Consider the following 19,036-nt stretch of genomic DNA (forward strand, 5'->3'; position numbering starts at 1 on the left):
CCACTTTGAGCCTAGCCCACAGTTCACTCAGCACAATGGCAAAGGGATACTGTCCTGGAGACTCTAGAGTATTCAGTTCATTCTAGTGAAGAAGAGAGCACTGAGCCAGATGACCCATTTGATGAAAGCTCTGAAGAGGAAGATTTGACGGAGGCTGCCACAAACTTTGCAACAGAGAATGAGGATTCAGAGGAGGAAGGCCCTGCCCCTGAGAAAGAAGGCCCTGAAACCTACCGCTCCAAGAACGGAGAAATTCTGTGGAGTTCAATTCCTCCTCCACGGACACAAGGGAGAGCGTGGGCAGAGGAGGTCCGAAGACATACCCCTGGACCCACAAGGTATGCCTGTGTCAGAGCTGAAGATATAAGTTCAACTTTTGAGCAATTTTTTCCGAGCTGCATTCAGAAAATGCTTGTTGAAATGACGAATCTAGAGGGGCAGCGAGTGTTTACTGAAGAATGGTGCAATATTGATTGGACTGAAATACAAGCATTTATCGGCCTTCTGATTCTTGCTGGGGTTTTCAAATCTCATCATGAAGCTGCATGTAGTTTATGGCATAGTGAGACGGGGAGGGCAATTTTTCAAACCACCATGCCACTGAAAAATTTCAAGTGGCTATCAAGGGTTTTACGCTTTGATGACAAGAGGACAAGAGCTGCATGGAGGGGAAATGATAAGCTGGCACATATCCGAGAGATTTGGGAACACTGGGTAGAAAGACTACCGTTCACGTACCGTCCTGATCTCAACATCACTGTTGATAAGTGCCTGGTCGGTTTCAGGGGCCGGTGCCCTTTCAAACAATATATGCCATCAAAACCTGCCAAATATGGAATTAAAATCTGGGCAGCCTGTGATGCAAAGACCAGCTACTGTCACGAGAAAAACCTGAGCAAAAGAATAGTCCTCGAAATGATGAATGACCTTCAAGAGCATATTGTCACATGTGACAATTTTTTTTACGTCTTATGCTCTTGGCACAGAGCTCCTGCAGAAAAGAATAAGGATGGTAGGAATGATTCGAAAGAACAAGCCAGAGCTGCCAAGTGGAAACAAGCATCATTTGCACAAAGTGCAATCATCCAATATGCAAGAGACACTCAGTTGTGATCTGTGACATGTGCAACAAACACTAATTACAGTTAGTATGTAAATATGCAGATAATATGTAAATATAGTTATAGTTCTATTTTCCATTTACTGTTTTATAATTATTATACTTTTGCTGATATTTTATTTTTTTGTTCATAATTGCTGTTGCCTTTTGAAGATGAGTTACTGTTCATTGAATAGTGCAAAAAACAGATTTAATGAAAATGTTTATTATAAAAGGTTTATAAAAAATGTTATGATGAATGAATTGCATTTTTATTCAATTAGAATTAAAAAAGTGGGTAACAAATTGCTTTCCATTTGTTCTCTTTCTAACACAATGCTCAGGTTTGACTGTATTATAAAGTAAAACTGGCACTTCAAATTACCATTTAGACCAAACAAACAAAGAAAAAACTTGACAAAAGTAGTCTTTGAGAAAAAGTGTAAAAGTGTAGTCTATCTCTCAATATATATTCAAATCAACAACCTAAACAAAAGGAGAAAATATGTGCAAAAACAACTAGGGAATTCACAAGCATTTCTATAGAGAGCTGTACATCAATCTAGTGGTTAACTATGGTATTGCATGAAATTATTGCTCACTACACTACTCCCACCAGGTGGCACCAATCAGACTTAAAAAAAAATATTTTAAAGGCCTAGTTTCTTTTTTAACCTGAAATACAGCATTAATTGAAAAATAATAAAAAATTATATATATATAAAATTGTATTTTTTCAATGGGGAAAAATAGATCATAATTATTGCATAAATATTAATTATTACCATAAAATTCTCTAAAAATTCAAAAGAAAAAATATTATTGAATAAAAATATATTACATTGATTTTACTGGGGAAAAAAAAAAAATTTGATTTCAGGGGTCAGGTCACTTTTGACCGCGAAGGTCCTGAGTGCGACTCCTAAATGAAGAACCCCAGAGGGTTAGTTTTTATTTTACACAAAGAATTGTGATTCTCAATTTATCAAGAATTGTGCAGCTCTAGTTGTGAATAAGGTATAACATTAATATTATTGCTGATAACCATTATTCTATCATATATATTCAGATCTCAGTGTGGCTGAAGCCCAAAAACCAGTCTGCATTTCTGAGAGTAGTAATGATGTAGATGAGCAGCCACCTGCCAAAATGTCTAAACTCTTCTCTAATTACCGGAACAAAGCCAGCAAAAAGAAAGGAGACGGATAGGACAAGCTCACACTACAGAACTTACTTTTTTCCAAGGCTTGATCATGATCATGATAGCATTTATCTTTTATTTGCAATGTTTAATAATTAAAAAATTAGCAGTTAGCATCATACATTAATTAGAGATCCAATCCAAGACAATGGGGAAAAAATGCTTTACTTAATCAGTATTTTTGTCTTGTTTCCTGTCCAAATATCTATAAATTCTTAAATCAAGAAGCTTTTACTAGATAAGTAAAATTGCATAAGATATTGCGTTTTTTTTTTCTGTGGGGGAAAAACCTTAAGTGAGTTTTTGTTTAAAACAAGTTAAATTATCTGCCACTTGGGGTTTTCAAGGTTTGTACTAAGTTGAAAATATCCTCAGTATTGTAAGATCAACAGATCCTCAGATATTTTGATCTCCTGAGATATGGACAGCACAAACGCATACAGCCATTTGTCTCCACACCCCACAGCGTGAAGTTGCGGGAAGGCTTCTTTCCATCCTGTCCTTCCTTCGCATTTGCTCCTTCTCCCCCACTTCCTTCCCTTTACACATTCTTCCCATCACTCAGTTCACGTAAAAAGATTATATACAAATTATAATGTTCTGTCAATGCAAATGAATTAACAGTCATGTTTGGTATCATTTGAAATGTCTCAATGCAACTGGTACAATGGTCTCGTCTACATAAAAGTAAACCAAAGGTATTAAAGGTTATAAGAGTTTTAGAGATACTTTGGTTGCAACCATGGGTGTGCCTCTATCCCAGGGTCTTTCATCTAAATTACCCCCTGTTCCACAGCAAGGTGCGAACCCCTGAGGTCTGTGACCCTAGTCAATGCAAATTCTGATTGTAAGTTCATGCCCCACATTGGGGGATGTTTTGTCTTGGTCTGAGTATTTAAAGAAATGTTGCAAAAGGCTCGGGGCGCCTGTGTATTCAGATGGAGCCCATATTGCTGGGAGTTTGGACACTCAGCAATATGCATGTCAGGTATGCATCTTACTCTATTTCTGAGCATTTGATGTTTTGTATTAATCATCTTTGAATTGATTATGTAATTGGCATGATAAATTTACCTGACTAATAAATTGTCACATTTGATTTATTCTGACTTACTCTGAAATTATTGACTTCAGTAGATGTATCCATTGTTACCGCAAATCTGCGTCAGGTTAGTAACGGACTAAAGTCCAGTTGAGTGGAGCATAGGGCACAATAACTGTGATTTTAGAGCTCCAACTAACGCTTGGCATTGGTTCAAGTGTACTTAAGACTGTAAAGGCTAAAAAGGGAATTCCGTTTAGGCAACAAATGTTAATCGACCAACCTAGATAGGGTGAGCCTTACCTCTGTTTATTGTAATGTTACTCTAGTTAAGTGTACATGGGAAACTATGGCATAACCAAACCAAAGCTACTATAAGAGAAGTAATATTGGTCGGCTTACCTGTAGTAGTGGTTATGACCTCTGACTAGAGTTAGTGTTACTCTAATTCAAGTGTATACAGATCTATGGGGACTAAACCAAATACTTTTAGGGAAAGCAAGCATGAGAGCGGCACTCTATTAGTATAGTCAATTACCTCTGTCTAGTGACCAAGACTGGCGAGTTTGTGATCGTGGGCCCGCATATTAATGAATGGCCAGTGCGAGGACCCTGTGCGACACTGAGAACCGAATGAACGAGAACAATAAGAGTAAAGAGTTAAATAGAATATTCAAATGTAAAGCTAAATTATTATACAAATAACCAATAATCAATTGACATTCTAAACTAAATTCGAGGTCATAATAACATGGAGTCAGATAAGAGATTATTTGGAATTAAACTACTTTGCCACACTGAAAAGACGGAACGCGCAAGAAACCTTCCCCGTCCTGTGGGAAACCGCCATTGGGCCGATTGGGCGGGCCTTACATTTGTTTTAGCTAACGTTAATGTAAAAAATGTCTACCAATAGGGGAAACAACTTGTAGGATTATTGAATGCCAGCCTTTGCGATTATGATAGTGTTACAGAGCCCCATGTTTGTCTTCCCCTGTGACCTAGTTTCCCCGTTCTGTTGATTAGTTCATTTGATCCACCTGTGTCTTGTTAATCATCCCATCACCTTGTTTAGCTCCCTTTGTTAGTCATCTGTATTTATACCCTGTGTTCCCATTCACTCCTTGTCCGTTCTCGTTGTTGTCAGATGCTAGTTTGGTGTACTCTGCCTTTGTTAATATTAAAGTCTTATATGTTTGTGGAAATCTGTTATCTGCCTCATCTCTACACCACCAGCCGTAACAGAAGAACGGACCAATACAGTTTTTGCGGCGATTTTCTTTTTGTTTGTTTTTTCCCCTTTCTCTGTCACCATGGACCCTGCCGTTGCCCTTTTGTGCCTGGAGCAGAGGGACCGCTCCCTGGAATCACACACCCTGGATTTTTTGGAGTTGGCGTGCCTCACACACTATCCAGACCGCTCGCTCTGCGTGTTCTACATCTCCAGCCTTAGTGAGCGGTCCCGGGCACGCCTCCCAGGGAGCGGTCCTCAGAAGGACTTCGCCGCACTCGTGGAGTGGGTGCTGGTAAACAACAACTCTCCGTTTACCATCTGCCCCGCGGAGGATGACTTCGCCGCCAGCCCCACTCCACTACCAGAAGCCAGTCAGTCAACATCGACGAACGTCACAACGGAGATGTTTCACGAGCCCACCGCAGACCGAGGAGGCCAGCCCACCGCGATGGATGAGCCAGGACCGAGGAAAGGATCGGACAGTACCATCGCCCCGGAGCCAACCTCACAGCAAGGTTCTGACCAGGTGCGTGAGCCGGTAACATCATCTGACGTCGTGGGAGTGCTTGTGGAGCTTGAGGGCTGGGAGGAAAGCTCCGCCCACAACACCACCACAATGGAAACTATGACTGACACTGGCAAATATGCTGAGGAACTGAAGGACATTTTTACAGTTGATTTAATTGATTTTTTCGGAGAGGTGACTTCCCATTCCCCTGATTCTCCTGTTTTTAATGATTCTCCTGAGCCTCCAGAGGACCAATCTCCAGTGTTCTCCAGATCTCCGTCTCCTGCCCTCTGGATGTCCGCCTCCTCCTCGGACGCTCGTCGCCATGGCTCCTCCTCGGTCTCCAGGACCATCGGCTGCGCGTGGGCTCGTCGGCTCTTCAGTTACACTTGGGTCTCCAGCTGCATCTCCGTTGGTCGTCCCCAGGGTGTCGTCTGCCCCCAAGCCGACTCCACCATGGCTCCTCCCACCTGCGACTCTACCCTGGGGCCTCGTCCTGGCTGGCTTCTGGGGTAACATCTGGCTCCTCCTGCTCCTGGCTTCCCCCTGGCTCCTCCCACCCTCCACTCCCCCTTGGACTGTCTTTGTTTTCTATGGACTTTTCTTTTTTGTTTGTACTCCGCCCTCCTCCAGAACCCCCTCCCTCCCTCCTCTGGACTCTTACGGCGCGAGGACGCGCCTATTCGGGAGGGGGCGAACTGTTACAGAGCCCCATGTTTGTCTTCCCCTGTGACCTAGTTTCCCCGTTCTGTTGATTAGTTCATTTGATCCACCTGTGTCTTGTTAATCATCCCATCACCTTGTTTAGCTCCCTTTGTTAGTCATCTGTATTTATACCCTGTGTTCCCATTCACTCCTTGTCCGTTCTCGTTGTTGTTAGATGCTAGTTTGGTGTACTCTGCCTTTGTTAATATTAAAGTCTTATATGTTTGTGGAAATCTGTTATCTGCCTCATCTCTACACCACCAGCCGTAACAGATAGTCTGCGGGGTTTTCTCTCGGTGATATGATTGGGATGTGTGTACCGTCAATAGCACCCACGCAAAAAGGCATTCCCTGACTGGCAAAACCAGATAATGTGCGCTCAAGTTCAGGGCCACGTGGAAGATGAATGTATTTTCTCAGCATTCATCGTTGAATTCCACGGCAAACTTCACGAATGAGTTTACACAATGTCGCTTCTCCGATGCCGAACAATTCAGCCACAGTCCTGTACTCACAGGGTGTAGCAAACCACCAAATGACAGCCGCAAGTCGTCTTCTGTAATCGATTGGCTTTCGCCAGTTTGTAACCTGCTTTTGAATTGCTGGCTTAAGTTCATTAGCCAAGGATATAAAAGTATCTCGACTCATCCTAAAATTCTTAACCCAGTCAGTCTCACTGTAATTGTGTACCGTTACATTCCAAAAAACATCTCCTTGTGGACGACATTTCACCCACACATGACGGTCTGGTGACATCTGCTGTCTCCGTTGGAAAGCTAACGCTAGTATCAATTTTCGTGACTTCCTTGCTCTTTTAAACAAATTTGGGCCTCTTTTAATCGTGCGGCGATGTTCCCGATGCAGTAATTCATAATTTCTTTTAAGCGTTGTTTCCAATTGGAGCATTTTTGTTGAGAAAAAGAAAAACACTGTCAATATCACAGAAGCCAACATTGTGACAAACCGTCCAGCTCACGATACAGTGTAGCACGTGCAGGAAATTTAAATTGAATGCCGTTACATTTAAAATGTCCTGTTTTTATTTATTTTGTTTTATGTTATTTGCTCTTTTTTATTTATTTAATTTTATAGCATTTGTTTTTGTTAAAACTAATTTTAAAATTGTAGTTATTTTAAAAGGTATATGTTTCCCGCAATTTTATTTCCTGTGTAAATGCGTTTATGCCGCTTCAGAACAGCATTAAACGTTATGTGTAAATGCACATTTTTGTGGTATTATGCCGCTTCAGAGTTGGTTTCTATGCCGCTTTTTCTGTGTAAAGATGCCTAAAGATGAGGTCAATACGAAAAAGACAACTAAATGAGCAGTTAACACTTTCAGTGACTTTTTGCGCAAAAGACAGAACAATGGACCCTTCGCTAAGCCCCGTCCTCCTTAGTTACTGTTGCTACGCCTGTCAAGCTTTCGCGTCTGGCAAGTCATTTACAGTGTGTATGCACAGGTGTCAGACATTTTCAAGGAGATAATTAGTCATTTTTGGCAAACAGGTGAAATATCTGAGAGAGCACGACAAAAGGGACTGCAGTACGCATTCAAGGGATATATCTATGACATAATATGCAACCGATTAGAAAATAATTTGATCAAAATTGAAGCTAAAGCTCCCAGCGCAAGCAGCAGCCGCCTCATACGCTGACCATTCAAATGGGAGAAACACAATTTATTGAGAAAAAGCTTTGTTCATCCACAACAGGTTAAGTGAAATTAGTGAAAATAACCTAATAATTATAAATCAAACAGCTTATCCCTAAGTCTTGTGGAATTAACGAGACGTTAGCCTGATCACTTTGCAATGATAACATTCTCCCGCTTATATTTTTAGCACGCCAGGCTAACGTAACTCCATCTTGCCTTTAATTAGGGGTATTTGTGTGTTATTTTTAAATTATTTGTTTTATGTGGTGGACAATATTGAAACAAAATATTTATTTTATTTTACTATTTAGTTTGTTTTAATTTAATTGGCTGTTATTTATTTCATGCATTTGCATTTATTTGATTTATATTAATTTATAGTATGAGTCCCTGATGTCATATGTTGCATGTTCTCTGTTTTTTTTTTTAACAAAAGACATAAACCAACAATTTTTGAAAAAAAAAAAGGACGGATTTGTAGCGTTTTGAAACAAATAAACAAAACAAACAAAAATAAATTTATAATCAACAAAATTGTTGTTTCATTTAACAATCAATGTTTAACATGTTCAGACTGAGCCAATAGACCTTTTTAACAGGATAAATAGAATATTAACAAATGTATAGTTCTAGGTAAAAAAATGTCATTTTCATTAAAACTATTAAAATGGATTTATAGCGTTGTGGAAAAGACCTTCTTGATTAAAACTTGTTTTGCGTTATGTAAAGAGAATTTTTTTGACAGCAAAAGAGATGGCAGATTGCATTCATTTAACTATGGGTACATGCAGAAGAGAAATCGACCTCATGCTGTAAAACTGGATGATAAGAACAATGATTTGGGCACTAATCTTTGGAGACATTGTGCCGAGAGGTGATAAATATTGCCAACTACTATGCTTTTACTACAAATAGTAAACACTGTGTTTTCTCCCATTTTAACTCAGGGTCATACTCTTTATTTAAAACACTTAATTTCTGAACATCACAGGCTGTTCAAGTGTTTATTTCCAGAAAATAATTTACTGCCTAAACATCACTTACTGATTCACTATCCGATGTATATGAAATAACATATATACCATGCAACATGAGTCACAATTTCTTCAAGACGCAACAAAAATGTTTCAAGAACATCACTCTGACACTTGCAAAAAAAATTAATAAATAAAAAATACCTTGCATGGCATAACTGGGAAGATTTCAATCATGATTTCAACCATGCTTGGATAGAATTACTATTCAAGTCATTTAATAAGTTATTATCCATGGAAATAGTAGATAATCAATAGACATTGTAATATAATGACACAGGATAATTTTACATGTTTCACATGAATATAATGATATAAGAAAATTATGTTGCTGATGTAAATTTTTTTTTTATCTTAAAGAGTTAATACTAGGGGCTACTGAAATGATTAACGTCAATCATAAGTGCATTCTTAATGTTGCTTATAGGATTTGCGTGAGTAGTGTGCACTTAGTACAAGTCAAGATGAGGAATACCTTTCAAGTCTGCGAGCTGACCAAGACAAAGTTAGCAATTACAGCATGTATTTGTAACGAATGTGTAGCGGTTATTAATCAATTTATGGATGAAATATGAATATAATAATTCATAAGGTTATGAATAAATTATGATTCATATATCGACCCAATGGGGAATTAAACATATATTGTGAATCAATTACAACGAATTATAATCAATTACATATATGATTAGTTCTGGTTTAATAATTATTTAGAGAAACTGTTCGTTTGTCCAGCAAACTAAGTCCCTCACAGAATATTATAAACAGAGTTATTATCTGGCCGTGAAAATAACTTGCATCAAAGCATAAAGCAATTGAAAAACGTTAAAGTGACTTGGTTTTCAGCTGAAAGAACAAACAGAACAATCGAGCATGAATAACGTTTTAATATATGAAAACTACGAATACAGAGGTTATACGTCTAAATATATATACAAGAAAATACACACCTATGTACAAGAGTGGAAGTAGAGAAGGAAAGAGAGAAGGCAAGTAACAAACTCACAACCAGTCCTAAGCCAGCACAGAAATCAGTTTCATCATCTAAGATTGAGAAACGGCAGTATACTTGCATCGGTTGCGTGTGTCGAATTTCAGGTTAGCGCTGGTGCAGTTCGTTGGCTTCCTCCGTTCAGCGGGAAGGTTTAAACTGAGGACGAGAGTGAGTTTCGCTGAAAGATGGCGATCCCGAAGCTGAGCGCGATGACAGCGCGTGGTCACCGGAGAGGTCCGGGAAAAACGTGCACGAGGTGCTCGTGAGACAATCGGGAGAGAACACACAAGAAATTGTGCGTCTTTGCTTTTATGACAGCCAATAACATGGGTGCAAAGTTGGCGGGAAAGCTTTCCCTTTGCTTGGCCTCACGACTTAATCTGCATGATTTATGACTACCAGATCAGATCTCCAAAAGGAGTGTGTTCTTCACAGTATCATTAAATACATAGAAAAATGCATTTGTCAGCTGTGTGACCTATCTCAGTGAATAGCTCGTGTCCGGAGCTTTGAAACGAGATCAAACTCGATAGGTCAGAAAGGCATAGGAGAGAAGTTATGGTTTACAGACAAAATTATATCGTTAAAATGCACACTAGCACAAATACACTCATTTAAACACTAGGAAACATGCATAGGCCCTAAAATATATGAAATATATATTTCAGCATAGTGGTAGTTTACAAATACAGTTCAAAATGTGTGATTGTGTGTGTGTTTTTGTGTGTCCCTGTGTGTGTGGGGTGTTGGAATGTGGATCTGGTCAGTCTCTGGGGGGGGGGGGGGGGGGGGGGGGCGTGCTCCTTTTGAAGTCACCAAAGTGAGGAAGTTGCCGTTTTCTGTTTACTCTCTCAGGTCCACAAACCTGCCGAAAGTCACAGTCGTCCGGAGCCGAGTTAGTGATTAACAAACAAAGTTCATCAGGTTAAAAGCGTTCTGAAAACTCCAAAGTTTATTGACTCTGAACGGATCCATCCAGACGTTACATATTTAAAACTTCTTTTCTGTTTGTTTTTACATGAGTTCATGTGTTTGCAAGCGAATTTGGCCATTTTTTCAATTCACCCACAGGAGCAGGCACAACGCAGGGAAGCAATTATGGAGAACTGAAGAGGCATGCAACTTATTTGTTGTTTAGTTTAACCAATCATAGACTGATAATTTTTTCTGTGCTTTCTTGACAGGCTTTGGAAAGAAGGCATCTCAGTTTGAGCAGTCTGGGTGAGTCAGAGGAAGTCCCACTCCAATTAAAGTGTCCCGATGACCATATCGTTAGATTTTACCTCACACACCCAATTCAGGGATTCAGAAATTGGGTTCAGATATCAGAATACTTCATCCCATTATTCATAATTTACCAAAAATCGAACAATTTATAATTTGATTACTTTTAAAATGTATATTTTTACAAGGCCCTGCAGTCTTAATATCTTGTACATTTCTTTTTTATATTGATAAACATGATAGATTTTTCACCTATTTGACTTAATTTGCTTTGGATGAGGGTGGGCCTAAACAGGAGTTTTTCAGGCTCCTTATGATAGCTCAAGGAAAGCTTACAGGGCCACAGAATAATAAGAATCAGTCTCTGGATAGCCATGGTTAGTATTCATATTTGCTCTTTTAACAAACTCAACTTACAGATGCCTTTGTTTTATAATGTAGATTTGAATTTATAATTGTTTTGTTATGCAAATACTTCCTACACCCTTACCGATTAAAAAATCTCTTCTGTTTTTCAGCACTTTCATTTTTGCAGCATTACAGATTGGTCTGTACCATATTTAATATTTGTCTGTATTATTTAATATTTTATGTAATGATTGCGGTGGCACTCGCGCATCGAGGGTTGTTTCCTTCTTTCTTTTCTGAGAGGCTTTACCAAAACCTGAGCTCTATACCATAATTTTTACCCACTCTTGAAGAAATCACAGATATGAAGTTCTAGTGCAAGTTCTGCCGGGAAGACTCAAATGTTTTGTCACATATTAGTTTAGATCTAACCAATCATTATCTAACACTTGGAGCAGGGGCGGATCTACCGGGGTGGCATGGGGTGACTGCCACCCTGAGAAAAAGCTTTGCGACCCCAAATTTATGACAGAATAAAATACAAATGTAAGCAGTGTTTCAAGTACTGTTTTTCAGCAGCAGCGCTTCAATGTGATGACCTAAAAAAGACAGCGTAACGCAAAATAATGGCAAGAAAACTATGGAGTCAAAGTTTTGCAAAACAAAAAAAAAAAGAATTGAGCAATAAAAAATGTTTTGCAACAAAAATAAAGAATTGCAGAGGAAAAATAAAGTACTGAGTGGAAAAAATTAGTTTTGCAAACAAAAATAATAAATTGCAAAATAAAATAAAGTAGTCCAAAAATAAAAATATAATCAAATACAAAAATCAATGACAGCTGTAATCCTATTTTATCTTTGCCACATATTTTTCATGCTCAAACCTACTAAATCATTTGCAACGCTCATTTTATTCTGTGTTTCAGTCAAGCGTGCGCTCACGATACCGCTCACGATGGCACTGGTTTGATGTGGGGGTGGAGTCAAGAAACGGGGGCACGCCCCCGCAAAACACGTCATCGGCAGGAGACGCAGATCGCAACAGAACAGATCAAGCATGGCAGAGCAGAGGCAAGTGGGAGGATTCCAGGTATGTAAAGGTGATTGTTAACTTTTATTTATCGTTAAAATGTGCATTGTTTTTTTTTCTAAATGCGATTATTATTAACGGCATTTGCCAAAGAAGTTAGAGATAATTTGCACGTGAACTTATTGTAAAAGGTTAGCATCGTACGTCAATTTTCATAATTTGCACGCTTTTTTACTGTTGATGAATGTCTATTATGATTTTTGTTTTTTGAGCAGATTGTACATGAATAAATAAAAAGTAAATTGATTTAAACAAACATCCCATCCCAACATTTTTAAAATTCTGCGTTAGATGGCTAAGTTTAAAAGATGCTCATTGTTAGTGTACGATTCATTTGGAAATGCCATATATTTATTTTGTCATAACACGTTTTTAGCAGAGAGAGAATCCAGATGTTGCTACTGTGGCACACAATTTAATAAATCTTCTGACCCAAAGCCTGGGTCAGATTCAGGCAGCTCAGGGTCGTCAGCAGAAGCAACAACAGCAGCCTTCTGCTATTACTCCAAGAATAGAGCAGGATATGACCAGGTTATCATCAGCACTCTCTCCAAACAATTAAATGCTTTCATTTGTCTATCTTTTGCACCTTTTAATAAAAGGAACACTGTTTATTGTTTTATAGACCTTTTCCTGGGATGTAAAAAAAAAAAAAGAAAGAAAAACCGCACACCCTCAAGTGCAATCAAAAGCAACAGCTTGGAAGCCATTTAGCATTCACATTTATCTTTTAAGGGTCAATATCACTATAAAGTGCCTTTGAGACTGCACAATTTCCAAAATAAATCAAAGATTTTCCATTTAACTTCATATGTTTTGTATTAAGGAGACCTTATGCTGTTAGAAATGCATATTGGTCAAGCTCCAGCATTTTTTATAAAGTAACTGCAAGAAGGCAATATACTAGCAAACCACAAAATATGTCCACCCTGTCATGGACAAATTTAAAGTAGTTTAAATACATTTTCATTGCATAGTGATTATGAAATGAAGATTTGCAGAAAGATAACGTGTCCCTTTCTCAACAAAACATTTTAGTTAATGGTAAAAGTCTTTTGATGATAACGAAATTACTGCTAAAATATTTATTCCCCAATAAAATATGCAACTTGCACATTCTTTTCTAAATAAAATCTAACATCTAAATAAGATATTTAGTCAAACTTTAAAATAATACTAACTGGCCTTCATTTGTTTATTAATAAATCACACAAAATATTTTATTAAGTTGTTAAAATAATTTGTTTATTTTACGAATATTATAACCTTTATTTTACCAGGAAAAGAAGCACATTGAGATTAAGAATCTCTTTTACAAGAGCATCCTGGCCAAGAATGACAACAACACATTTCGCGTGGGTTTAACAGATAACATCCATACATACATATTTAAACACATACATAACTAATCAAAACATCTACAAACCGTTGTTTCTGTCTCCAAATCATTTAACATCACTTTAAAAATATCCAGTGAAACCAACTCCTTAAGTTTCAATGTCAATTGCAAGTTGTTCCAAGCAGAGGGAGCAGCAAATTTAAATGCCTTCTTCCCTAATTCAGTTCGTACCACTGGAACAGACAAAAAGAAGAATTCCTGGGACCGAAGGCTATAACTACCAACATGTTTTTTACTGATGTACATATGAAGATATGAAGGAAGTAAACCCAGAATAGATTTATAAATAAAAGTATGCCAGTGTTTTAGTCTACGGATGGACAAAGCAGACCACCCAACCCGAGCATACAACACACAATGATGAGTGAGAGATTTAAGATTTGTTATGAACCTTAGTGCACCATGATATACAGTGTCTAAGGCATGTAAATACTGAGAAGATGCATGCATATATATATAACATCACCATAGTCCAGTACAGACATAAAAGTGGCAGCAACAAGCTTCTTTTTAGCCTCAAAGGAAAGGCAGGATTTAATTCTAAAATAAAAACCCAATTTCACTTTCAGTCTTTTCACCAATTGCTGAACATGAGGGCCAAAGGAGAAAGCATCATCAATTAAAATCCCGAGATACCTATACTGAGTCACAAACTCAATCTCTGAACCTTGGGAAGTAGTAATAGAAAGAAGATCATTAGGGATTGTTTTTGATTTAGAAAACAACATGAACTTTGTTTTATCAGCATTTAAAACCAATTTCAGATCAAGTAAGTTATGCTGGACAATATTAAAAGCAAGCTTTAATTGAGAGAGAGCCAGAATGGGTGTAGATGCTGAACTATATATAACTGTATCGTCAGCATAACAGTGAAAATTTGCATTATGAACATTTTGATCAATATTATTTATATATAGTGTAAATAGAAGTGGACCTAGGACTGACCCCTGCGGCACACCTTTAGTTACATTGAGTGAACCGGAGATAAAACCTTCTGCCTGAACACATTGAGTTCTATTTGAAAGATAGTTATTAAACCAATCAATAGCATGTTTAGATAATCCAATACTGACGAGTCGTTGCATCAGTAAGGTATGATCAACGGTGTCAAACGCTTTCGATAGATCAATGAATAAGGCTGCACAGTGTTTCTTGTTATCAACAGATTCAATAAAATCATTTAGTACTTTTAAGGCTGCCGTGGTTGTACTATGTTGTTTTCTAAAACCAGATTGAAAATTGGAGAGAATATTATTAACAAAAAGAAAGTCCTTCAATTGATTATTGACAAATGTTTCAAGGACTTTGGCCAGGACAGACAGCTTGGAAATGGGCCTATAATTGTTTAGGTGTGTGGGATCTCCACCTTTAAACAGGGGAAGAACAAAAGCTGATTTCCATATAAGTGGAATTTCATTTGAGACAAGTGAAAGATTAAAAATATGAGCCAGAGGTGGGGCAATAAAATCAGCTGCTAACTTTAAAAAGTAAGGTTCCAATTTATCAGGACCTGCCGATTTTGAAACATCTAAAGATTTAAGGGCTTTGTACACCTCAAAAATTTCAATTGGTGAAAAGCTGAATGATTGACTAGACACAATACTCTCTGACTGAACAATAACAGGGTTTACATGAGCACCATTACTTGACTCAAACAAAAAGCCTGAAGCTATGAAGTGTTCATTAAAACAATTAAGCATTTTTACTTTATCAATGACTGTATGAGAGCCTTTCTTAATACATGATGGAAGTTCTATACCTTTATTATTTTCAGTTAGCGATTTAACAGTTTCCCAAAATGTTGATGAGTTGTTTAGGTTTTTTGATGTTTGCATAAGGAAGTGCTCTGCTTTGGCTTTTCTGACTGCAACCGTACATGCGTTACGCAGTCGCCTAAAATCAAGCCAATCTGAATTTAAATCTGTTTTCCTAGCCTTTGCCCATGCCAGGTTGCGCTCATGAAGCATATTTGATAAAAGAGGAGAAAACCATGCATTATTTCGACCCTTCACCCTGTACCTTTTGAGGGGAGCATGCTTATTGACTAAGGCAGAAAAACTAGCATAAAATAATTCCCAGGCTATTTCAAGGTCAGGGATTAAATTAATTTGTTCCCACTCCAAATTCTTCAAATCGTGTAGGAACCCTTGTTCTGAGAAATGTTTCATGTCACGCTTGGTTATTATGCGTGGTTTGGTTTTAGGTATTTTAGTATTTCTAACCGTTGCGATGACACAGTGGTCACTAATGTCATTCGCAAATATAGACGCGGTTGAATACTTGTGCGGAACATTTGTTAAAATTAAATCTATTAGGGATGATTTTTCTGGACATTTTAGATTCGGTCTAGTAGGACTGTCAACAATCTGAAAAAGATTCAATGCATTGCAATAGGTTTTAAATTCATCAGTTGCTGAACGCAACCAATTCCAATTTAAATCACCAAGAACTATCAATTCTTTAGCATCAAGATCTGAAAAGAGTTGGAATAAAGAAGGGAGTGCATTACTATCAGCAGATGGTGTTCTATAGCAGCCAACAACTGTAATGCTTAGAGATTTAGAAACCTCAAGTTCGAGAGCTAAAAATTCAAATTGTTTACTCACCGATTTAGAAAGTAATACCTTAACATGAAACTTTTGTTTTATAAAAACTGCTACGCCTCCACCCCTTTTTGGTCGGTCAGCCCTATATACATTATAACCATTAATACAAATATCCCTGTCTAAAACAGATTTGTTCAGCCAAGTTTCAGTCAGAACAATCACATCTGCATCAGTTGATTGTGCCCAAATATGAACCATATCCATTTTAGAGATTAGACTCCTAACATTCAAATGAATAAAACCAAGTCCATACCTTGATTTAAAATCTGCAGGTGTTTCAAAACTTGAGGCAGAAATTGGGCCTGGATTCGGCTGGACATTTCCAGAGATCAAAAGTAATAAAACAATCAAACACCTCTTCCTAAACAATTTAATATTATAATTTTTAGATTTTGTCTCTACTATTTTAAAATGCCAGTGGTCACTTATAAAGTTTGTAAAATGATCCTGGAGAGCCTTAACACTAATCAAACGGACCAGGTCTACAGTGCAAAAACAGGACTGGAGTATAGAAGACAGTCTGGCACACGGCACCTCTGGTGCAAATCCAGATACAGATGTTCCTCGATGTGCTGTGATCACGAGTGGAGTCACTAAAAAGGGGTTGTCAAACCTGTGAAAACCACCTTCAATACAAAGATGGTTAGATAGGCACAATGCAACAAAAAACCACAGCATTCAAGCCAACCCTTTTGTTTTTTTCTCCAAAAGCACCAATAATGCCCTCCATTGTTAAGTATGTGAGTGCAGAGGCGGATCCCGATCCACTTTGTAGAAAACCCACACCAGTTATTCACTCTAGCTGGGCTGGACTTGACATCAGATGTAAGCAGGAAGATGGATACAGTGAAGCGATGCTATGGAAAAAATAAAATAGAATAAAGACCAGCAAGGTCTAAAGCAATGAAAATAAAAACATAGAGCACCGCCAGAGGCACAAAAAGAAGCATTTCCCTTCAACTTGAAGAATTTGTATCCATAAAGATCACACAGTGCTTCTACTGACAGCTCCGCCCGATAAAATAACTTCCACAATCCAACAAGGTAGGATAATCCATATCGTCCAGAGCCGCAAAAGCCGTAAATAATGCAAGTTGCACTTGATATGAAGTCCAGTATACGGCACAAAGCACTAACTGGTGTGCTTTAGACCATAAATTGCAAGATTTATAATCACACTTTGTTGGTATTAACAGGGTGTAATAAGGTACTTTGACCCAACAATTTGCAAAAACAGTCTAAAAGCCTCAGTCACAAATGAGAAATTAACTCAGACAACTCAAACAACTCACACACACTACACTCCCACACGGCTTGGTCCGCCATCTTGGATTTGGATCTGATGCCCTAGACGCCCGAGTTTAAAAATCTGCCGTAAATTTGCGGCGCGATAACCAATCAGGGACTCTGTTTTGGAGTTACGTGTTTATAGCGTGATCAGCGGTGAAGACCAGAACAAAGATGGAGGACAAATTGATAGTTGCGGTGTGTGGCCACCCTGAATTGTATGATGTATCATCATATTTTTATCGAGACAGGAATAAAAAGGACCTTGCCTGGAAGAGGATAAGCGAGGAAATCGGACAATCTGGTAAGTTGTAAAACGCTTTGCATGATTTTAGCCGTTGATTCTAGCCCACATTTAAGCTAGCAAAAGCCGGCCAACATAACCGCGCCAAATTGCCGCTACTAGTTTCCGACTGACGAGATGATGTTTTTATTCAGAGGAATGGTGCAGAAAAAGATGGAGGAGTCTGAGGGACACATATAGAGAGGAGAAAGGAGACAGAGAAAAGGAGTGGGTCAGCAGCAGAGTCAGCCAAAAGGTGGAAGTACTCTGCGGTCCTGTCCTTCCTCGACCCGCGGGAGACGAGTGGTAATATGGAGAGTAGGGACGGGGATGAGCAGACCGCAGGGTATGACCACCAGAGTCAGGCAGAAGCAGCAGCTATCGGAGACAGGAGGTGTGTTGACAAGTGTAGTCACACAGAGAAAAACTATTCTGTATTATTATATTTCAGGTGAACAACGAAAGGATCTCTCTAACCAGTACAATATGCAAATGTGTTGTATTAAATATGTATTATTGCCATGGCAGAGCCAGCTGATTCTTTGGAAGGCAGTGAGCCTGGGTCACCTCCACCAGAGCCCGAGTCCCCTCTGCCAGAGCCTGCTGCTGCTTCTCCTGCTCAGGCTGGCCCATAAGCTGCTGCTGTACCCACTGGTGTGTACAGGCATTTATTCTTTTGCCAACATGCCTCCAATAAACAGTATTCATTTCTGCTCAATAGAGTTATTGCTCATTTGCACTGCCATTCGTATTTGAGATTTTGAATACTAAAAATGTTAGTTTTGTTTTTAGTTAGACTTTTCTGTGAACATCTTCTCATTGCACTATTTTTTTTAACAGTACCACCATCGAGGAGGAGGAGAATGCCTCGGGAAGAGTCCATGAATTTTGAAAAGGAGCTGTTAACAGCTCTGAGATCAAGGCCTTAACCTCCTCCCTGCTCTGAAGATGAGCATTTTCTTTTAAGTCTGCTTCCATCACTGCAGAAGTTGCCGCCTCAGACGAAGGAATTCGTCAAATTTCAAATACATAAATGAATTTATGAAAGCAGCACTGTTCTGCTTAATTTGGAAACATTGGATTCTATGGAGTAGATTTTTTTTTTTAATTAAATGAGGCATTAATTTCTGCAGGGAATGAAACAGACTTTGTCTCCTTTCTCCTCTTTAATTTGTGTCCCTCACTATCCCATCATCCCTCTTCCAATGCATGGTCCTTTTTATTCCTGTCTCACATGTAAATAGTTCAAATGTTATTTTTATATTATTAAAGTTATTATTAATGTCAATAATTTGTATGTTTTTGTTAATTCTATATTTGTAGTG

Source organism: Chanodichthys erythropterus, chromosome 3 (assembly GCF_024489055.1).
Source record: "Chanodichthys erythropterus isolate Z2021 chromosome 3, ASM2448905v1, whole genome shotgun sequence".
Classification (NCBI taxonomy): domain Eukaryota; kingdom Metazoa; phylum Chordata; class Actinopteri; order Cypriniformes; family Xenocyprididae; genus Chanodichthys; species Chanodichthys erythropterus.